Here is a 25,068-nt window from a genome sequence, read left to right on the forward strand (position 1 = left end):
GAAAAATTCGATTTACCGCATACGCAATGTCAGGTCGAGTAAGAACAACATATTGTAGGGCACCAGCAAGACTTCTATACTCAATTGGATCCGCCAGACGATTGCCATCATCTTTAGACAAAGTAGACAAGCTAACCATTGGAGTATGGACACTCTTCGCATTAGACATCAAGCTTTGGCCAAAAAGATCGCGTATATACTTTTTCTGACAAAGATGAAGACACCCGGAGGAAGAGCGAGTAACTTCAACGCTAAGAAAATAGTAGAGATCACCCATATCCTTTAGCGAGAACTCATTATTCAATAGCCGAACAAACCAGTCGATGGAGGAAGATAGGCTCCCGGTTATAATAATATCATCAACGTACACAAGAACATAAAGAGTGAAATTAGACCTAACCCGAACAAACAAAGAGGCATCAGACTTCGAAACGACAAAATTAATTGAGACAAGAAACTACTTCAGCTTTTCAAACTAGGTGCGAGGAGCCTGACGAAGACCATAAAGAGCTTTCTTCAGACGACACACAGGAGGTTTGCCATTAGAATCATACTGAACATACCCTGGAGGTTGTTGCATGAACACTTCACTGTCAATATCACAATTTAAGAAAGCATTATTCACATCAACCTGACGAAGTGGCCATACCCTAGAGACCGCAACAGACAAAATAACCCGAATAGTGGAGGATTTTACCACCGGACTAAAAGTTTCCTTGAAGCCACACCTAGGAACTTGAAAACAGCCTTTGGCAACTAACCGAGCCTTATGTCTAGCAATTGTGCCATCAGGATTCTTCTTGACCTTGAAAAGCCATTTACACCCGATAACCTTACGATTTGGTGGTAGTAGAACCAACTCCCAGGTAGCATTGCGAATAAGTGCATCATATTCAGCCTAGGCTGCAGCCCGCCACTCTGAAGAAGAAAACGCTTCCTCAATTATAGAAGGTTCCACAACTTCAATAGACATTGCTTTGGGTTTAAAAACGCCAGCCTTCGATCGAGTCACTATTGGGTGAGTATTAGTCACAGGCAGAGAAGGCATCGGACTATCGGAAGAAGATGCAACACCTCCAGTAGACCTAAAACTGACATCACTAAGCCTAGGCGAACTATGTGGCTCATGATCAAACCTGAATCCAGGCTGATTTGCAACAAGAGGAGAAACTAGTGGACAAGAAACTGGTAGAGACACTGGTGTAGAGGGTTGAGCGATTGATGGGAGCTCAACAGGCCGCACAAGTGGAACAAACGTCGAAACAGTCTGACTATGCACCGACAGATACCCCGCAGGAGTAGACTCAGACGACAGAAACATATTCTCATCAAACACTACATGCCGTGAAATAACAATCTTACCAGTCGGAAGAAGACACTGATACCCCTTGTGTTGAGCACTATAACCCAAGAAAGTAGACAGTTGAGAACAAAACTCCAATTTATGTGCCATAAACGGACGTAAATCAGGAAAGCAACAACACCCGAATACCCACAGATGATCATAAGTGGGTTCGCGTCCATAAAGAGCCTTAAATAGAGTGAGTCCGTTTAGAACTAGAGTAGGGAGTCGATTGACGAGGTGAACCGCACAACAAAACGCATATCCTCAGTATTCCATAGATAATTTTGCTTGAGCCAAAAGAGTGATACCCATGTCAACAACGTGATGATGTTTGCGCTTAACCACTCCATTTTGTTCGAAAGTATATGGACACACAATCGATGAACGATCCCTTGCGAAGCTAAGACAGACTTAAAAGCTCGATACTCTCCGCCCCAATCACTTTGAAACTGTTTAATAGTCTTTCCAAACTGATTCTTAACAAGTTGCTAAAACTGAACAAAACATTGCACAGCTTGAGATTTTTGGTGAAGCAGATAAATCCACGTAAACCGAGTACACACATCAATAAAAGACACATAATACCAATTATTTCCACATGCAACAGATGCAGAACCCCATCAATCCGAGACAACCAAAGTGAAGGGATCACTATATTCAGTAGTAGAAACAGGAAATGGTAATTTATGTGACTTCCTTTTTGACATGCAGTACATATAGCATCAAGACAGTATTTATTTGAGGAAATACCACATTTGTCTAAAACAAATTTAACAACACTAGTAGATTGGTGACTAAGACGATTATACCATAAAGAAAAAATATTACAATCCTTAGATGTAGTATGGAGCACAGAGGAATAAGCAACTGAAGCTTCGACTGACTGAGCATATATGATTGGTAGCGGAAAATGATATAATCCATCACGAATGTATCCCTTCAGCAAAGTCTCCCGGGTTACAATGTCCTTAATCACACAATCTGTCGGATGAAATTCAAAGAAGACACCATTGTCATTAGCAAATTGTGATACCAATAAGAGATTCTTCCTTATACTCGGAACACATAAAATATTAGATAAGCGTAACAATTTAGATGAAGCGGGTAAAAAACTATGACCAACCAGATCGTAGCAGGGGTTCCATCACCCATTAAGAGAGAAGATGTACCTAAATACGGGGTAGCTTCATACAAAGCCGATGGATCCCGACAAATATGATCTCGCTCCAGAATCAGGATATCATGACGTGGTGTCAAATGAGACGGGAATATACGAATCTGTGCCATCGCCATGAAACTCGAGCTGTGCGAAATTAACATAAGAACCAAAAGAATCAAAGTAGTCAGACGCGTGAATGTCACCTACGCAAGGAAGCCTAATGTAGGGATCTGACCCGGAGTAGACACGCACTCGAGGCTTAGTTTTCCGATGAACCGTAGCACCACCCGACCGACCAATATTCGGTTCTAAGCTAAGTAACGAATCAAACTGAACATGATTAGAAACATGCCCAGTAGGCATAGGTGGAACATTTGGCTTTGTAACCCCATAAGACCCAAAACCATGTGGCTCAACATTGGTAGGCCGACTTGCATGCATCATGCTATTATTAGGCCCAGTTGCTTGTGGTGTAACACCCCCTACCCGTATCCGTTGTCGGAATAGGGCATGAGGTATTACCAGAGTTTACTGAACATTTTCAATAATTCTGAATCATTTATTATTCATATTCTGAAAATAATCATAACGTTTCTCTATTGGGCTCTCGAAGCCCAAAACATTTATTAGGAACCTATTGGGATTAAATCGGAATCATAGGAAATTTTTCGCAGAATCCTAAATATATATATTTTAGATTTTTTTTTCTGAATTAGGTGCAGGGTTCATACGGGCGTATCACATAACAAATCTTTTCATAAGAAATTGCATAACTGAAACCTTTCCACTCTTTCATAAGCTCAATTATATTTTCATCTAAGCACTTAACATTCCAATGCACCTTATAATTAAACATATTACCATTCAACAGTAATTTGGCACTTGCCTAAACTTCAAGCAACAACATTGGTTAGCGTACTTTAATATTGACAAACTTATTTTCTCGCCATGTCTCACTTAAATTTATTACTTGTCTTAATACACATAATTTTCCTTGTATCAACGTATCAAAGATAGTCTCATATTTACATGTCATGATACATATCATTTTCTTGTTGTTTCTTCTTAAATATAAATTATTCAATTCATTATGACAATATTTCATGTACCATAATTTTTTATAAGTTCAATGTATATTTATTCCATGAGTTCATAATCTTGAATATGCATAATTATCGAGCAAGTTTCACATACATGTATTTTCCATGTCATATTTTAGTATATCAAATAATTATCATTTCTATGTATTCAAGTTTAATTTCATGATTTTAGGTACTTATCATTTTCTATTTTTATCCCGTTGAATTTCTCAAAATTTCGATGGATTTTCAGGGGTACACTTTAGTGTACAAATTTGGGTCCGTCAATTCATATTCATGTGCGCACATTTTCCAATTCAGAGAGCACACTCCCGCGAACCTCATTTCTTACAGCGGGATTACCAGTCCAGGATAAATCCCCTGTAATATAAACTCATAGTGTATTGTCGGGATTATTAGTCCAGGCTAAATCCCCTGCAACGACAATTACTCTAATGAGCTTGGATCCAATTACCGATCGAGCTAAATTCAGACCCTAATTCGGATTACCCGTCCGGGCTAAATCTATTTTCCACATATTCTTCGGGAGGGCTATATCAGGATAGGATCACCCGTCCGTGCTAGATCCTTTTTACCGTCAATTCCTTTTTGGAGATCCATCGAATTTTCCTTCCCTTCAACCGAGATTTTTTTTTCCTTTTTATCAAATATATCAATGTTTCATCAATTTTCATACAATGAACATTCAAATCATATTCACATCAATAACATACATTTCAAGCATTTAAGAATATAATTCAAGTTACACGAACTTACCGGGCTAAATTGCAGAAATATCAAAATTCAGGGACATTTTGGTAATTTTCTATTTTCTCTAATTTCTACCCAAATCTTGATCTAAATTAATATTTCATTCAATTTATTAATTTAAATGATAAAAAATTAATTTGATGCAATTTGGTCATTTTGACATTTTACAAAATTACCTTTAAAATTTTACTTTTATTCGATTTAGTCCTGAACCTAAAACTTATAAATTAGCTATTTTAAAATAAAATCATATTAGCTGAATATTCACATATATTATTTTTCTTCCTCCTTCACTCCATTCCACATCCTTGATATATATATTGCCACTATTTACTTGTTTATTCATAACAAGCTGTTCACTTGAGTCATAGTCACTAAATTAATTATATCTTAAGCTACATAACTCAGAATTGAGATCCATAAATTTTATATAAAACTAGACTCATATATATTATTATCATAAAATTTCTAGAATTTTTGGTTTATCCAATAAGTACAGTTTATTCTTTAAAGTCATCCCTGCACTCCTGTCTGACAGCTTCGACCCTTCTTCACTAAAACTTAATTATCTCCTTGTACAGGATTCAGATGATGTTCTCGTTTGTTCCTTTTAAAAATAGACTTATTAAGGATTCTAATAATATAAATTATAACTCATAATAATTTTTTAACAATTTTTAATGATTTTCCAAATTCAGAATAGGGGAACCCGAATTCATTCTGACATTGTCTCACAAAATTTATTATATCTCATAATTTACAATTCCATTGATTACACCATTTCTTCTATGAGAAACTAGACTCAATAAGATTTAATTCCATATTTTTCATTCTCTAATTAAATTTCCATTATTTATGGTGATTTTTCAAATTTAACTTATGTTGCTGTCCAAAAGCTGTTTTAGTGCAAAATGTTGATTACTAAATTTATAACACCCTTATTCCCTTTCTCTATAGTATTTCCCATCACTTTCTCTTATTTTTCTTCACTAACATATCAAGAACATAGAACCTTATATAATAAAACTCTACATTAACATCAATTTCATACTTTTTCAATAATATCAAACTCAAAAATATATTGAAATCTTGATGTTCTTACCTTGCTCTATTGATTTCAATCTTTAACTTGATTTTCTCTTTTCTCCAGCCTCTATTTCTTGAATCTAACTTGATATTCTAGCTCCCCATAGTCTCCTTATCAATTTTATCTCTTGGTGGCTATGGAAATTTCTTTGAATTCTAAGTGAAAATGGTAAATTTTTGGTGAAGGACCAAATTGTAAAGAAAGCAAAACTTTCTTTCTTTCTCTCTTCTTCTCACGTTGATGCGTGGAAAAATGGTGGGATGATGGCTTCCATCTTTCTTTCCACTTATATATATATATATACACTAAATAAAATAATAAAATATCATTAAAAAAATCAAATCAAAATATAATAAACTAATATTTATTTATTTAATCTAAAATATCTCAAACATCATCATTATTTTCTAGATTTCTCTCTCTTATAATTGACCATTTTCCTTTAGATCTTCTAATATTCCATCCGTGAGTCATCACTTAATTTGGTAAAATTATGATTTAGTCCTTCATAATTCTTCATCTATTCAATTTGGTCCCAATTCATCCATTTTCCTTAGTTTCTAAATTATTACACCCTTAAAATATTTACACTATTGATATTTCAACTTTTTATATTTACATTTTAACCCTTCAAATTTTGAGTATTTACTATTGGTAACAAAACTTTTCTCACTTTTGCAATTTAATCCTTTCTTGAATTAATATGTCATAATATACTTCCCAATGTTTTCATAACTCAAATTCTCCTTTTTGTCACTTTATTTCCTTACTATATCAAAAATAATATCTTACTGTAAAAATTTTCGGGGTATTACATGTGGCCCAAGTGGTGACACATTGCCTGCATGTGCCCCACGTGCAAATCCACTTTGTACCCCAACATTCGGCATAGCACAAGCATTTAGATCATATTCGCCTTGAGCTATAAAATAATTTTGACCATTTGCACCCTTATTTTGACCAAAGTCAGTTGTAAACCGAGGGCGTCGGGGTTCATGAGAAAACATTGCCATGCACGGCCTCCATAGGCAACCCACGAGATGACCCTTCTGGTTGCGACACTGGAGCCACGATCGGCGACGACTCATCATAGTGATACCGGTAATAACATCGCTGTACGAAATGACCATATCGACTACTGGTCTGACACTGAATCTGAGAGCAAAAACCCCTTTCGCGACCACGAAACGGTGGACGGCCACCACGAAACGATTTGACTACCACCGGTTATTGAGTGCCTTCCACAAGGTTCGTAACAAACATGACCTCTTGAACCGCCTTCACCTATTAAGTTTCACACTTAAGAAGAGCATCAACCAAACGTTGGAACGGCAATAGAGCCGAGGAGAGCGAGGCAGAGGACACGATGGCCTCAAATTCAGAAGGCAAACCGACAAGCAAAATCGCCGTCCTTTTTTCCTCCGAGATCTGACAACCAGACACTACAAGAAGAGCACACAACTCTTTTATTTTATCAACATAACCTCTAATAAAAAGACTACCTTTCTTGAGAGAATGGAGATCGTGGCGAAGTTGAGACTGTTTTGCACTAGTGTCAGTCGCAAACAAACTACTCACTGTTAGCCACACATTGTACACAGTTTGGATGTCCGTGAAGGAGGATAGAAAAGACAGACTAATCGTGGAAAGCAGCCACGATGTGAGAATGTTTCTTGTTGATGAAAAACTGATGCAGATAGATTCGCAACAAGTGTACCGTCAGACGCTTGAACTCCTATCAAGAAACTCGGCCAAATCATAACCAACAAGAATAAAGCACACCTGCTGTTGCCATTTAACGAAGGTGCCCTCGTCAAGCTTCACCAGCTCATGTCTAGGAAAGGAAGTGATGATCCGATCGCCAGTGAACACGGAGCCACTTAGCTCAATAGAATTAGAGTCAGTGGATTGCGTGGTAGCCATGCCCGAGGATCACCGAACGACTGATACCATGAAAGAAAATAGGTAATCTTGAGATTTACAAAATGTAAAACTGACTTGAGATAGGAAAAATTTTCAATCCTTCAGAAGAACTAATCAACTATGTATTTAGACTTAAAGCTGCTTCTGTACACTTAGACTAACGTATTTATAGAAGCTTAGAATTAACTACTCTATAACAAACTTGCTAACAGTCTCAACTAACCCTAACTACTTGAATCACTAATACTTATATCCTTAACAGTGTATTGGGTAGATATTGTCCATAGACTGTTATCTTTGCTCGATATTTTGGTTATGCCATTGTATTACTATGTATTCATTCAGGCTTTTCCTAGTCAGTGAAAATATATCTAAAGATTCGAGTTGAAGTTGAGATTAGCTAATAGTTGGCACTTCTCCAATCAATTATCAAGATATTCGAAGTAGCATTTAAACTTAATTGTAGATGCCTTTTTCTTTGCCTTTTATTTACTAAATTGTAATGGTTTTGCATTTTATGAGGAGAATGTTATCAAGGTAAGTCATTTTAGCGTGGTCAGATTTGCCGAATGTAGTTATAGGATTTCTTCAACTATTATAGGGGACAAGGACTCTTAAAAGTGCTTAGAGCCTGTCCTTTTTAAAGGTATTTTAAAGGGGTTGGTTCTGATCATTTCGCGCATATTATTTGATGACTAGTCTATAAAAATCTTCATGGTTTCAACATATGTGCTAAATTTAATTAAGGTATATGTTACATAATGTGATACCAGTTCTATGGTCACAGTGCGAAAGAAAGAGATAATTAGTCAGGTGATTGATGATGCTTGTCTTGGGACATTGTAAAGCCACACCTGGAAACTCTTCTTTACATTTTTTTTCGGTAGGTAGAATTTTATTCATCCAAAAGCAAAATTTTGCTACAAAGGAAGAACAATCTGTAGCATAAGCTACAAACAAACTACTAGCTAACTCAGTAGTATAACATCAAGATCCCAAGCTTCATAGAGTTGGTTATTATAGGATTACTAGGGATATTCCTAAAATCAGATCATCTGTCACGCACAGCAGTATGAATTATTCTGTATAGAATTTGTTTTTGGCTTGCAAGATCACCATGAATTCTTCTTTCCTTTTCTGACAAAGAACATAAATATAGTGTCAAATATCCTATCTCTATTAAATAACGAAAAGAATAGTATAAGGGAAGTAAGGTCAAATCCTTATGGACTAGATTTGCACAAGTTCCTGTTCCTCGAGATCTCGGGTAGAGTCGTGTACAAGAAAAACAACGTACCTGGAAAAAAAAGATATAATTAAAAGTTTGGTTGAATTGAGATTGCGTAAATTAAAATTGAAATTGTAAAAATAAATAGAGTTGAGAAAATAGAGCCTTTGATGGAGAGATTCCAGCCTCCAGTTATCTCGATCCTCTTTGGGTTCAATCTTAAGCTTTTAGGTGATCATTCTCAAATAGAATAAGCTAGTTATAATGGAAGAGGACGCCTACGACCACCAGCTCCACTTAAATTTTAGACTTGCGATTTAGAGGAACCTGGCTCTAGCCAACTGTCACTATTGTGGGACCGTCTTACACTAGATCATCACTTCTCAATGGCGAATGCCGCGAACCCTCTTTTGAGAGGGCTAAGTCCGGATTCTAAGCCTCATGAATCCCCTTTTGGGAATCTCGACAACCTTTGGCTAGATGAATTTAGTGGCTCATGCTTTTTGGGAAAAAAGGAATAAACTTAATAAAAATGAAATTTTATAAATGAAAGGAACAAAGGCTAGAGCTTTTTGAGAGAGGGAGTTTACAAAAAAGATAAGTGAAATTTGTGTCACTCCATCCCCTATTTATAGTACTTAGAAAACCTAGTCTATTCCTATATAAATTCTTAAAAGATAAATAAAGATAAATAAAGATAAAAGCTAAAATTAAATCTAAACAATAATCTTAACAACAATCCTAATATAATTAAAATTTAAATAGAGTCTTGTGTTTATAAAATCTCTTCTTTAAACTTTTGCCCCCAAGTCTTCCACACTTTGCATTTTCGGTACCACTTTTTTTCTATTTCACATGCTGGCCCATTTCATCTTTAAATTCATATTTTTTCCCCCAAATTTCCTTTTGCCTTCAATTTAGTCCCTACAATATAAAAAACCATAAATAGCTCAAATTAGTAGGATCATACTCAAAATAAATATGTAATTAATACATAAAAATATGACATTCCAGAGTATTATCAAATTCCCCTACTATCCCATGCTTGCCCTGAAGTATGGTTCCTATCCATTGTGAAATTTAGATTTTTTCCATGAAAGAAATATCACTCCAAGGTTTTATAAAAGTAGGCATAATGCATATGAAAAATAAAGAGAACCTTTAGCTTGTGTTAAGTAAAACTGAAAAAGTATTCCAATTAATACACACAAAAATAAAAATCGACTTGGATAATTTCATGAAAATTAGGCAATTTACTAAATTTACCAAAACACCCTATTTGTTTCCACCTTTAGTCCCCAAATGCAATTTTATTATTAATACATGTTTTGTTTTCTCTTTTTTTTTTAGCTTAAGAATATATTGAACCTTTTGACACGAAGAAAGATGACAACCAAACACCCCACCCCGGTTACTCAGCCCAACATACTCCTAATTTATTATATTTATATATTTTTTTTCTTAAGAATATATTGAACCTTTTGACGCGAAGAGAGATGACAGCCAAGCACCTTACCTCGGTTACTCAGCCCAACACATTCTTAAAATTTTTTTTAATTCCGGTTAGCGGAGTTTTACCTAACACGTAACACAACCTTTTGACGCGAAGTAGGATGACAACCCAAGCACCCTACACTGGTTACTCAGCTAGTCACATTTTTAAGCTGCACTCATAACCACGGAGACATCAAAATTTATTATTATCATAAAACATAATTTTAATTTTGGAGGATTAGGAAAAATAATCAAGTGTCAAAAATAAGTTTCAGCAACCACCTAACAGTCATGAACATAATTTTAGCATGCAATTGTATTAGGTGTCCTCTTTGCATTTAGACTTAATCGATTTTACTAAAAGCAAGATAGGGTTAACTCTATTAATCATGATTACTTTAGCCTAATAGAAATAAAATAGTGGAGATGAAATAAATATAGCAAAATCATAATTATCTCAGTAGACAAGAATCATGCTCGCAAGTCAAACAGTGGGCAATTCCTAGTTAAAATCTTGGGCATGAAAAGACGCAGAAGATTCTTAAAAAATAAATATGGGCAGAAACGAACACAAGGCAGCAACAACAATAACACAATAGTAAAAGCAACAGATAAAATGACAGAAATAATGAGGAATGCCTCCCCCTACTTAAAACACATTGTCCTCGATGTGAAAGAAAAAGGAAAACAAATATGTGAAAGAAAAAGGTTTTAGAAAAACTCCCTATGTAGTCACTATTGTTCATGCATGGAACAATGAGGAGAAGGTTCGGCGTCGCATGGAGGAGAGGAAGGAGGGGAAGGCGTTTGTCGGCTAGGTTGACATGTTGGGGCACAGAAAATCGATGCCTGCGGTTGTTGACGGTAAAGGAGGGTTCGGTGACGGCACGAATTTTAGTCCTAACCATGGTGGTGGGAAAAATCGGTGGTGGGGTGAGGGAGAAGGGGGACGGTGGCTAGAGGGTTATTTGGGTGAAAATGGGGAAAAGTTTAGGGTTTGAAGGAGTAAAAGAAATGATGTTTAGCTATAAGGTGGGTGTTTGGCTGTAGGGATGGTGTTTGGATATAGGTTTTAGGTAAGTATAAAGTAGGGATGCGCTATTCCTACTTGGAATAGGTATAGAATAACGGATGTTTGTGAAAGCATGTCAATTCTTGAGTTTTTTTCTCGTCGATTTACCTAGACAGAAGAAGAGAAATTTATTAATATCCAAACAAAATAAAGTAATAAATAATAAAATAAAATAATAAATAATAAATAATAAATAAAGAAAAATAAAAATTGGGTTACCTCCCAACAAGCGCTTGTTTAACGTCGTTAGCTTGACGCTTCAACTAGTATTGGGGATGTTCCAGCTGAATTCTTTCGTTCGTATGGGCTTGGAAATTCTCCTTTTTTTTACCACATCCACTATATTTTGGTTCAATCGTCCTTGTGCCTTTTTATTTGGTTTCGTATTTTCCTCTAAGAAAATCTTATGTGTGCTTTTCAAGGGGTTAATCCTTTCTAAGTCGGAAATAGTCTCATCATTCTTTAAAAATGCGGGTTTGAGATGCTTAGGAGTGGTTTTAATTTTAGATCTGGTGCCTGCACAAAAGAAGGTGGAAGTTTAGTATTCATAGGAGCCAATAATTCATTAACAAATTCACAAATAAATCTTGAATCGAGATTTCTCATCAAACAGTGTTTCAAGTTTATCTTCATAAGGTGACTCAAAAGTTTCTTCTACTAATGAGTCAATTATGTCGATACGATTTACGTTCAATATTTCACTTGGGTGACTAATAGCATCATAAACATTAAACTTCACGATCTCCCCGTCAAACTCCATCGTGAGGGTTACGCTACGTATGTCAATCTTAGTATTTGCAGTATTAATAAAAGGTTGGCCCAACAAGATATCTGAAGACCTAGGAGCTTTATCAATTTCCATTTTTATCACATAAAAGTCTGCAGGAAAGATAAATCTGTTGACTTTCATTAATATGTCCTCAAGGACTCTTTCGGGATGCACAATAGACCTGTCTGCTAATTGAATGATAATACTTATTTTCGTCAAAAAACCCGCGTTAAATGATTCATAAATAGAAAAAGACATTACATTTATAGAAGCTCCTAAATCACACATAGCTTTTTTAATTCCTAAGTGACCTATTTTGTATGGTATTGCAAACATGCCCCTGTCTTTACATTTTGCTAGCATCTTCCATTGCAACACCACAGATACATTTTCACCAACACTTACTTTTTCATTTCCAGTCAATTTTCGCTTGTTGGTGCAAAGCTCCTTAAGAAACTTGGCATATTGCGGAATTTGTTTGATGCATCTAACAATGGTATGTTGATCTCGACATTTCTGAATGTTTCGAGGATCTCTTTTTCATCCTTACCTTTCCGATGTTGGTTCAATAGTCTTGGAAATGGAGGTTGAATTATGGCCAGTGGAGGTTTCATTCGGACCTGTTCATCGTTCTCTTGCTTTTTCTAGGCAGAATCTTGATCAAGATTCTTGCCAAGATTTGGTTCTAGTACTTTCCCACTTCGTAACATCACTGCATTTGCGTGTTATCTTGGGTTAGGTTCCATTTGTGACGGTAGCTTTCCTTGTGAGTTCATTTTCTAAATTAATGTGGTCAATTCTCTTATAGACGCCTCGATTTTTTGTTAAAAATCAAGCATATTAGCTACTAATTTATTGACCATGGTTTCTAGAGAAGTACCTGAATCTCGCGACTGTTGTGGAATCAGGTTTTGGTATGACTGATTGTATTGTGGGTTAGCTCTGTAACTCAAGTTGGGATGATTTTTCCTCCTTGGGTTATAAGTATTAGCATAATGGTCATATCGCCTTTGGGGTGGTCCAGGAAAATTCCCCACAGCATCTAAATGGGTTTTAGTATCATCATACAAACTAGGGCATGCATCAGTTGTATGTTCATGTGTTGCACAAATTCCGCACAGTCAGGTTGGTCCTGTTTTTACTGCAAAAAGAGAATTCATGATATTAGTAAGTCGATCAACTTAATCTTCTAAAGCTCAAATACTTAGCCAGTGAACCCCTCTGGTGGATTCAGGATTGGCTATTGAGTATTTGCAGCCATTGTGCATATCAAGTCCCTTTCCTGTTGGGGAGTCATGTTGACCAACGCTCCTCCACTGGCGGTATCCACCATATTCATCTCTATGGGTTTTAAGCCCTTATAGAAGTATTAAAGCAGAGACTTTTCTGTTATCCCATGTTGTGGGCAACTTGCACACAATTTCTTGAATCGCTCCCAATAGTCGTAAAGAGACTCCACATCTTTTTACCTTATCCCAACGATCTCCCTTCTTAATTTAGCCGAATGCGATGCTAGAAAAAACTGTTAAGAAACAAACAGGAAAGATCAGTCCAAGTTGTAATAGATCCAGGAAGTAGATAAAACAACCATTTCCTAGCAGAATCTGCTAAGGAAAAAGGGAAAGCACACAATTTTATTTGATCATCAGTTACGCCCTAAGGTTTCATACTAAGACAAACCATATGAAACTCTTTTAGATGTTTGTGGGAATTTTCATTTTGCAGCCCACGAAAAGTCGACAGTAACTGGATTAATCCCGACTTTAGTTCAAAATCAGTATTCATAGTAGGATACGCAATGTATAACGGTGGTTGTTCTGCAAAAGCTTCGACCATTTGCCAGATTGTTTGAGCCATAGGATGATGTGCTAGATTCTGGTTTTCGTTAACCCTAGTGTTAAGCAGTTCTTCTAGTGGATCGACTCCTATTCTTTTGTTTTTTAGTGTTTAAGTAGGGTTTCATTAACCCTAGACTCAACTTCGTCGTCGCTTCTATTTTTGATGGTGGGTTACTCTGAGTCCCTACCACATCTGATTGCTTTTTTGGTAAGTTTCCTTGCAATTATCTCTCGTAGTCTTTTCTATCTCTGAATCAAACGTAATAATTCATGGAGCTGATCTGGTCATAAAAAAAAAACAAGGTTAGTACATTACCAGTCCCTAGCAATGACGCCAAAATTTGATGCGTCGTTAAGAGCACAAAAAATATCCTATCCCTATAAAATAATGAAAAGAATTGTATAAGAGAAGTAGGGTCAAATCCTCAGGGACTGGATTTGCATAAGTTCCTGTTCCTCGAGATCCCAGGTAGAGTCGTGCCTAAGAAAAACGGCGTACTTGGAAAAAAAACATAATTAAAAGTTTGGTTGAATTGAGATTGCGTAAATTAAAATTAAAATTGTAAAAATAAATAGAGTTGAGAAAAGAGAGTCTTTGATAGAGAGATTCTAGCCTCTGGTTATCTCGATCCTCCTTGGGTTCAATCTTAGGCTTTTAGGTGATCCTTCTCGAACAAAATAAGCCAGTTATAGTGGAAGAGGACGCTTACGACCATCAGCTTTACTTAGATTTTAGACTTACGATTTAGAGGAACCTGACTCTAGCCAACTGCCGCTTTTGTGGAACCGTCTTACACTAGATCATCACTTCTCAATGGCGAATGCCACGCTATTTTGTCTCTTGAGCTCGACAACCACTGACGCAGTAAGCTAACGAACTGACTGTGCAACATTCCCAAAACACACAAAGCAGCCGTCTTTGCACAAGATGAAAAGATCACTTTTGAAGGGACATGGACGGAAGCATTAGCCTCGTAATACGGAGAAACGATGAATATTCGTTGAGAAGGCTAAGCCCGGATTCTAAGCCTCATGAGCCCTCTTTGGGGAATCTCGACAACCTTTGACTAGATGAATTTAGTGGCTCATGCTTTTTGGGAAAAGAGGAATAAACTTAATAAAAATGGAATTTTATAAATGAAAGGAACAAAAGCTAGAACTTTTTGGGAGAGGGAGTTTATAGAAAAGATGAGTGAAATTTGTGTCACTCCATCCCCTATTTATAGTACTTGGAAAATCTATTCTATTCCTATCTAAATTCTTAAAAGATAAATAAATATAAATAAATATAAAAGCTAAAATTAAATCTAAATAATAATCTTAACAATAATCCTAATATAATTAAAATTTAAATAGAGTCTTGTGTTTATAAAATCTCTTCTTTGAACTTTTGCCCCCAAGTCTTCCACACTTTGCATTTTCGGCACCACTTCTTTCCTATTTCGCATGCTAGGCTATTTTATCTTTAAATTCACGCTTTTTTGCCCCCAAATTTCTTTTTGCCTTCAATTTAGTCCCTACAAGATAAAAAAATCACAAATAGCTCAAATGAGTAGGATCATACTCAAAATAAATATGTAATTAATACATAAAAATATGTCATTCCAGAGTATTATTAGCATTCCAAGCAATCCTTGAGATGATTGAGATTAATGCCTTACCTCTAAGTTTTGTGACTACCAATGTAGAAACCTTTTGCCATGATCAGTGATCACAAACTTGTACAACTCTTTTCCATAACTTCTGAGAGTGTACAGGCAGCTGAAGAAAATGTGATCCCTTGTCTCCTTTTTATCCCCACACAATAAGCATTCAAAATAACTTGGTAGCCTCAAGAATGCAACCTTCCCTTGGTGGGTAATCTGTAAGGAACTGTAAGCCAAGCAATGAATGAGTGCCTGGGTATAGACCGAGTGAACCACACCAATCTGTGACACAGGACCATTCCTCCTTGAGCCTCAACTGATTCCAGACAAAGTTGGCCTTATAATCAGAACTTGGCTATTTCCATGTGATTCTGTTATCTTGTATTTGCATAAATTGAGCCAAAATATCCCTCATTTCAGGCTTCAGCAACTTCTTCCAGCATCAGCTGTATCTTTGAAGAAGAGGTAATTGCATTACATTCCTCTCCTTCAAGATGTAAGTGGTAATCCAGGCTACCCACAACGAACCAACCTGTGCAAATCATCCAGAGGTTCCTTAAAATGCAGGACTTGTTCCAGATCACCTAGTCCTTCATACCCAGACCTCCCTCAGCCTTAGGATGACAAATAGGTTACCAGCAACTCAAGCCCCTTTAGCATTGCCATCCCCTTCTTTCCATAGGAAGGAGTTGCAAAGCTGTGTGACCTTTTACATCACCTTAGATGAAAGCAGCAAATTTCTGCACCAAAAAATCCGAAAGCTGAATCTGACTGACTGAATAGGCTGCAAACAACCAGCAAATGATAAATGTTTTTCTGCCCAACTCCTGATTCATTGAGTGATTTTCTCAATGATGGGAGAACAATCTCTCTCACAAAGTATTCTAGTCACCAATGGTACTCCTAGGTACCTAAGCGGTAAAGTGCTTATGCTGAATCCTGTGTGTTCTACAATGTTCTGCAGTTCAACTCGTGGCCCATACCACGGCTAAACAATTCACTCTAGGAATTACTGAGCTGTAAACTAGAAAGCTGGTAACAATTAAACTCCTGAAAATTTGTGTTCCTAACATATGACAATTACCTGAAATGTTTGCCTTGCCTTCATGTCACCTAAAATAAAATTATGATGATAAACAAGCATCATTAGCCGTTTAGGTTTGTTCTAGTTTCACTTATTGACAGTTGCTAGAGGGTGGACAGAGGGGTTGCGTTAAATGTAGTTTATCATGTTTGCATGTTTATTTCTTTATTTTCTTCTTCTTTTCTCTTTTATTTTGGTTGCAGGGGACAGTGGGGCTGTTATAGGATTCCTTCAACTGTTAAAAGTTCTTGTAGCATGCCTGTTCAAAAGGTATTTAAAAGGGGTTGATTCTGATCAATTTGTATGTATTATTCGATTACTGGTCTGTATAATTCTTCATGGTTACAACAAATGTGCTGAATTCAATTAAGGTATTTTACATACTGTGATACAAGTTCTATGGTTACGTTGCAAAAGAAAGAGACAAGAAGTGGTGATTGATGATGCAAAAGCCACACCTGGAAACTTTCTTATTTTTGTTCTGCTTTTGGTCCAAAAATTTCATGTCTTAACTTTTTTACCCTATGATTGTTTTGTCTAATCTCTAGCTAATGTCTCAGCTCCTTTCACATGTTATTGGGATCATTCGCGTTCTTTTTTCCCGCAAAGAAGAAAGTGTTCTTGAAAGATCTCTTGCATACTTGCTCTTAAACGGGAAAGGGAGATTGAGGAGGGCATCAACAAGTGACTGTCTAGAAAGCTTGAAAAGCATTGTTGTAAAACCACCCCTTTCTTTGAGCAAGTTGCAAGATCAAGAGGCAGCTGAAGAAGCTGAGAAATCTGCTGCTTGAGCCACTCAAGATGCATCTGCTCTTTAAAATGTTGCAGTTTCTATTTTACACCATCTTTGTGCATGATTTTGTTGTTGAGTCATTGTCCAGGTCTATGTATACAGTGCCTTCCAGAAAGACTAGTGTTTTTAACTTTTCGGAGCTTCAGCATTTCCCCATCATTTAAGGATCGTAGCTCTCACGAAAGTCCAAGTCTTGGGGTTTGAACATTAAAAACGGTGCGATTAGCTTATTCCCAGTATTAAATTGTGCACAACTTCTTGTTTCTTAATTACTTTTTATTATAGAAACGTTCATGCCAGTTGCTAAAAATTGACTCCTTTTCATCTTTATATGTTTCATAGAGGAAGTTCTTTTTAACAGGAAAAGATGTCTATTAAGAAATTGAGTTTGAAATGTTGGATCCTATCTTTGCTTCCAGTGCCGCCATTGTCCATAGATAGATGCAGGTAATGAACCTTTTTGTCGCATGTGTTTGGTTTAAGGTCGCTCTATGGAAATGGAACTTAAATTTATAAACTGGGACATTGGCATTTTGCCTACCAACTATTTGTCTCTTGTTCTATTTGAGATCCATTCTAAAGATTTGGGCACTTTTTTTTGCCGTCCCCTGGATCACTATTCTCTTCTACAGGCACCATGTGATTTCATCCGATTAAGGCTTAATTTATGATTTGACTCTTGAAGTATACTTATTTCTATTTTAGTACTTAAAACTTTTTTTTATCTAATTTGATACAGTTTAAAAAAAACTCCTAGCATTTTAAATAAAAATATATAAAACTTCTTTTATAAAAAAAATTCAAATATAAAACTCCTAGATTTGTGACCTTTCATGTCTTTACTTTTTATTATTATTATTTTGGGTGTATTATGATGATAGTTGTGATATGAATATGGTTATGTGGTGATGGAGAAGATTTTAACAATGGTTTTTTTTTTGGTAAAAGATGATAAAGAAGAAGGAAGAGTGGGGAAAAGATGGAAGTGGAGTGAGAGAAAAATAATTAATGTGGGGAAAAAGAATTGCATTGGATTGAATTTTTATTTTATTAATTTAATTTAGTAAATATATTTTAATTCAAAAAGGAAAAAATCAATTTTTATTTTAATATATATTTATGTATTTCATATTTATTTTAGAGTTTTCTAAAGGTATTCTAGATTTTTTTATATAAAATTGCATTTTCTGAATTTTTATATATATTTTTATTTTTAATAATTTTTAAGATTTATATTTTTGTTAAATGGAAAATTATATTTTTATAAAAAACGCATACATGACACTTTTTCATTAGTCAAAACAACCTAAATATTTTTTTTCTTCTGATACTAAATTGGGATAAAAAAAATTTTAAGTTTCAATGTGGGAAACAGGTATACTTTAAGGGCTAAATTATGAATTAAGCCAAAGATTAATCACACTTGACTTTTTGGTTGGTTCACTTTACCATAGATGAAGGGCGCCTCACCATTTTAATTGCAGTCAGTTGAAAGTAAGTAATATGATGTTTGGAAATCCAGGTAATTGAATTCCCTCTTCTTAAATGATACAGTCTGAATATGGATTTCTGAAAGACTAAATAAAAGAAATATTTTTTAAAGGTATGATCAAGTCATTGATACCTAATATATGCAGATTTAGGTGTGAGAAAACCCAGTATTTGTCAAATGTTACGGTGATGTTTTCTTTGATCATTGCCAAGATGGGTTGGCAACTGACACTTATTATATGCAATTAGAGTTCCAAACTCTAAAAAGTCTCCTTTTTGATCTGACACCTATTTCAAAGTCTTTCATAAAATATGAATGTCAGCAGGGCACTAGCTAGCACTTACCAGTTAGTGATCAGCTCTTATTTTAATAGGAATAAAGCTCTTTTGGCTAGCTTTCTGAAACATGATTCGACCCAATGTTTTTGCTTTTAACTATGAAGTTCGAGCTTTTATCTGTATATATGGGTCATGTTGTGGGTCTTTACAGGCTGAGCTGGTTCCTTGATGCTTAGCTCACGTTCCAACAGAAGGTGAACTGAGCAAGGCCAGTGAACTAAGTTACTCGAACTCGGGTATGAGTGTTGGACAAGGGTAGCATTAAGTTTTTTTAATTTTTTTTATATGTTTGAAAAATATTTCTAGTGTTGAATACAAATACTTAAATAAAAATGAAAAGTCAGAGCAACATTTCTCTTGATTATTGACTCATAGAAAAATCATATGCTTCCTTACCAACTCCCACCATGTGATCTCCATGCACCTTTTTTGTTTCCCCCAGCTTTGACATGATTTACAATACATTTGATAAAGCTGTTCTTTAGATCTCCTGTTCCAACCATGTGACCTGCTTTTGCATGCAACGTTTATCTCAACTTTTGACTAGATTCTTTTTTACTTTATCTTAGCGATTCAGATTTCATGAACTAACTTCTCTGACTCTTGCAGATTCCATAACTAGTTATTTATATGCCACATTTGCAGGTTTCTCATGCAATTAGTATCATTTTCTTCCAGCTCACAACTGGTCTAATGCTTTCCCAGTTTCATGGTGGTACTGTGGAGGGTTTTGCAACTACAATTTTTCTGAGGTATGTTCCCACTTTTCTTTCATTTTGTTATGTTTTCCAAGTTCAAAGACTATTTGTGAAGAATCAACTGAATGCACTAAAGTATATTGTTTTAGCATGAGGCAAGCAATACTTATGATTTAATGTCGACAATATCAAAGTACAAATTCTCTATGGGGGCACTTCTTGATTATTTTGGTGCTTGGTATTCATCTTTTGATCATATTCTATATAATGTCCACACTTTCTGCTTCTAAGATCACTAGCATCAAAAGGTATATACCTTTTCCTTTATTAATGAAATTAACAGATCATGTTTTCACCGACCTTTGACTTTACATGTATTTTTGTATTGCAATAATTGCTTTATATATCTCAGTCTCATCTAAAAACTTTTGTATATGGTATGCATTTAGGACCTGGGCTAGTGTTAATCCAATATAAATTAAATTTGGGTGTGGGTCATGAGCCTCTGTTGTTAGTTCCTTGGAAGGAGTGAAGTGGGGATAATTAAGTTTAAAAGGTATGATTATACCTAGCTTCTTCTATTTATATTATTAACCTTGGGCCCAGGATGAAATGATTTAAACCCACATCTGTTCTAAGTAAAGCTTTGAAATTACATCCAAGATCATTTCTTTTAGTGGAAGATTTTTTTATTATTTCTTTTTAAAAAGCAGGAAGGGATCACTTTGTGTACTCAGTCTTTTTCATTTTTCAAGGAAAACAAATATCATTCTCCAAGATATTCTAAAACTTATATTTCCCAGCAAAAAAGAGGTAAAGCTTTGGAAAGGGAGAATGCCATGCAACTTATAATTCCTAGAACAATGAAAAAGTAAACAGAAAGAAAGAAAGAAAACTATTTTTTGGTCAGACTACTAGTAATGCAAGTTGCAACTGCCCCTTTATATATGCTAGAAGTCTTTCAAAAATTAGCTTGTTTCGCCCATTTTGCTTGGCCTTCTTCAGAATTTGTTGAAAGAGCACTAAAATAAGACACTCCCTATGTGTTCATTGTAAGATAACGTGTAGTGGGCACTACCCTATCTTTGTTTTTGTTTTTGGCCAAATCATGGAGGATTACTAACAATGCAGGAGAGGAGAACTCTCACAGCATTACAAAGTCTTGTAACACAAAACACCATAACAAAATTGCTACGGGAGTGGATATTGCACCATAAGCTTGTTTAAAGAAGCCTTATTCTCCATGCTCTTGCATATTTTGTATTTGATTGGAAATAGATATTCCTATATACCTCATACAGAAATTTTATGACTGGCCATGGGGATCTTGTGGAGTATGAAATACTAGTTTTTGATAATCAACTGATTCCCCACATAATGGTTTCTAAACAGCCGTTCTGGGATTGGTTCTTGTTTATAAGTGCAGCTCAGTCAAGGAAGGTGGTTACAGTTATTCTTTGGATGAATATATCTACAGTTATGTAAGTCTAGGTTATTAATAGATTTTCCAAAGATTAAGATAAACTTTACTGTGTGCAAACTTTAACCAATTTCCACCAAAACCTTTGAATCTGGACTAATGTAATGTTACCCTAATCCCAAAATCTTATGTTTTCCACTAAATTGTTAAAACTTGAAAAAATAAGATTGTTGGCTATATACAGCATGGTGTTTTGTCTTCTGATTGCCTATGAACCTTTGCTTCTAGGGTTTCTCCATAAGATTTTTGGCAACCAGTAAATCTGCTATTTCAATGAAATATTTTCCTTTAGAAAAAGAACTGGTAAAAGATACTGATACATTCTTTCAAATTTTTCATCAACAAGCTAAAACCTATATTTTCTACCAACTTGTTAAAACTCAAACCCTATCTCTACAGTTACACACACAGCCAATTGATGAAAAGAGACTTTAATTAAAAAACTAGCTAGTTTGTAACTTGAGATTATGAATCTTTTACTTATAATGCTGGATACAGGTTTATATGTAGTATACAATTCAGAGTAACTTGTTATATTAAAACTATCTATGTTAATTATGATGGCAGCCAAAGTATGTACTATTGCTTCGCTCAGAAAAACTTTAAGAACATATGTGTGTACATATTATATGTGCTACTTCTGTACAAATTAGTTGATCGAGTGTTAATGTTACTATATTATGCTAAACTTGTTTTGCTGTTAATTTCACTGCATACCATATACATGACATGAAACTTTGATGTTTGTCTTTCTACATATGGATTGGGTAACCCTAGCACTGTAAGGTTATTAACTGAACTTGCTTTTCTCACTTTTGCTGCATCCCATACTATAGCTAGCACATACCCTAAACCCTAAACGCCAAGTAGAACTTGATTAAGCAGTGGAATCATTTGAATCATCAACAAATTTAGATTATTCTTACAAAGTTGGTATGTTTTATGTGTTATATTATAATATGTAAAATTCAGTATCACTTTCTTTCACTGTCCTTAGCTGTTAATCTGATGTCATTGCAGATGAGAGTTGAGCCAACAAACAAAACATGGTAGATGCTAGCTAACAATGTTATATAAATATCCCTAGTGTTACAAATCATACTTTATCATAAATATTTGAGCTAACTATGATATAGGTCACTTCATCAATTCACAATTACTTTATTTCTCCTATCATTGAGCATAACAGTTGAGAAAAACTATACCAAATGGCAACAATGACAACAAGGAGTAAGTAATCAATAACCCTAATTTCTAGTGTCATTCAGTCATTGTTATAAAGCATTATACAAAATCCTTATATATGAGCAATAACTGTGAGTGCACTTGTGTACAAGGCCAATAGGATGCAATGCATGAATGTGTTAGGGAAAGTAAACCCCTCTACACGTAATTATCATTGAAATGGTGTAAGATATGATGAAATTAGCATAGATTTTCAGACCCCACATTTAACTTTTTTTTTGTGGTTTATATTAGATTTGTTGGGTTATGAATGGTTGAAAAGGGTGAAGTTGGTGAGCCATGAACACTCGTAGATACAATTCACGTGTACTGTATTCAAATTAACTCTTTGTGGTGACCACTCCATTCCTATTCTTTTAATTGTTTAATACAACAGCACTGAATTAACAATGTGGAGTAAGGCTTTTACTGCAGTGATGAAAGGCTTTGACCAATAAATCATGATTGAGAGAGATCATTGATTATTATCAGTTCATGTCCTGGAAAGTTTCAGAGAAAATGCGCTGTGCTGATGGAAGAGGCTGGACGGACCTCCATGGCAGATTGCAAGAATTAGGTCCACTGAAGCTTATTTCAAATCTTGGTGGTACGTTTTTTCTAAGTCAACCTTCATAGGTTCATACTCAATAACATCATTATATTTGGATGTACATTAAGATTAAATTAAAGTAGGAAAGAAAGCAATTAAGGTAAAACCCTCCCAACAAGAGATTCCAACTCGTGTTCAATTTATGAGAGATGGAAAATAAAGACCCCAAACCCATAAATGTGGCAAAGGAAGTGAAGAAAGTCTTTGAGTTTAGATGGTATTCGGTAGAAACTTAACTGAGTTAGCAAATCAGTTGTTTAACTGACACTTCAAGTATGTTTCTTTTTTTTTTTTAAGGATAAAAGAATTAATAAGCTGTTTAGGTGATATCAGTTAACTCTTTAATTTTTTTTTTTTTAAATTTAAAACCCTATGTGAGGAGATGGTCCACCCGACAAGGAACCCTAGTTGAAGAAGCAATCTATAAAAAATCTTCTTGATGAAGCTGTTAACTAATCTGCTTTGCGCCTTTCTCCGAAAAAAAATCTTTGTTTCTTTTATGGCTAAAAATTTTGCAGACAAAAAAATGAGGTAAGTGAAGGAGAAAAGAAAAAAAAGGGGTTGAGAGATAGAAGACATAAGGTTCTTAAATCTCGTTTTTAGGGTTTGACTCTTGGCAGCCATTGATGTAATGCTTTATAACGAGCTTAGGTTAGAAAAATAGTTAACTTATAAAGTAAGAAAGTAGTGGCTTTGGACAAACCAAACACCCTGAGTTCTTGTCTGTATACCATGAGCAGCCATTAATGTTAACAATATCTGGGATGAAGGGTGTATCTATAATTCAATAGTTTAGGTTGGGTGTGTACATGTATATTATAATCCAAATAAGGTTAGATATTAGAAGCTTTTTAAAGCTACTTTTTTTTTCTTGTCTTCCAGAATTTTATGCACTATCATTTTCATGACCACTGAAATTTTTATTTTATTGAAAATAGGAAATTTTTATATTTAATTTTTGAATGTGTTTGATAATCTGGTTTAATTAATATATATATATATATATATATTTTTTTTTAAAAATGTTAATAAGATAAGTGGGTATCATAAAATGTTGAAAATATTAAGTTAGATTTTATTTTAAAAATAAATTCTCTCTTTTTTAATTAAAATTATCCAAATTATTATATTTAATTTTAAGAAAAATTATACAAAATAAAATAATATATTAATAATATTTAATTTAAGAGATAAATAATTTTAGAAAAACAAGATTAATTTTATTAAACAATATAATTACTATCTTGTACTTATTTATAATTTCATTACCAATTTTAATAATCTAAATTATTAAAATCATGTTGACATTAACTTATAAATTAATAAAATAAAATATAATATATTATAATAATATTTTATTATTTATTAATTGTTTTAATTTATTATATTAATCATAATAATAAGATATGGGTTTAATGATTTATTATAAATAATAAAATTATCAATTTTAGTTTGAATTCAAATGATAGTTATTAAATCTATATTTTTAAATTTCAAAATTTGAGTGCTAAATCTATTAACGATTTTCGTGAATAATAATATATGAACAAATGCAGACACAACATTACACATGTGATAATAAGTTTGACACATCAAATTTTAAAATAACAAAATTTAACTTAATAAATTTAGTTGTTATCATTTGGTTAGGGTTAAAATTTTGAAATTCTAAAAGTACAAGGACTAAAAATGACTAAATTAAAGTATAGGTACTAAATCCATAACTTATGCAAAGTATAGGGACTAATAGCAGAATTTGACCAAACAATAAGGTCAAAGTTGGAAAAATTGTTCTACTTGCAAAATCATTGCATTTTGTTTTGCTCTTGTTGAGAGTCGAACTCAAGACCTCCCGCTTACTAAACGGGTGCTCTAACCAACTGAGCTACAAGAGCTGGCTGACCTACGCTTTCTTTTTATTAAATTATTTCTACTTCA

At 34.6% G+C, this 25,068-nt stretch overlaps 1 non-coding gene across 1 annotated transcript; it reads right to left on the bottom strand.

Moving 5' to 3' along the window:
• Window positions 1-24,951: 24,951 nt before the first annotated feature.
• TRNAT-AGU (transfer RNA threonine (anticodon AGU)) lies at window positions 24,952-25,025 on the bottom strand. The gene has a single exon. It is a non-coding gene; the product is annotated as a tRNA-Thr (tRNA).
• Window positions 25,026-25,068: the final 43 nt, after the last annotated feature.

This window comes from Gossypium raimondii, chromosome 2, assembly GCF_025698545.1.
Source record: "Gossypium raimondii isolate GPD5lz chromosome 2, ASM2569854v1, whole genome shotgun sequence".
Lineage (NCBI taxonomy): Eukaryota > Viridiplantae > Streptophyta > Magnoliopsida > Malvales > Malvaceae > Gossypium > Gossypium raimondii.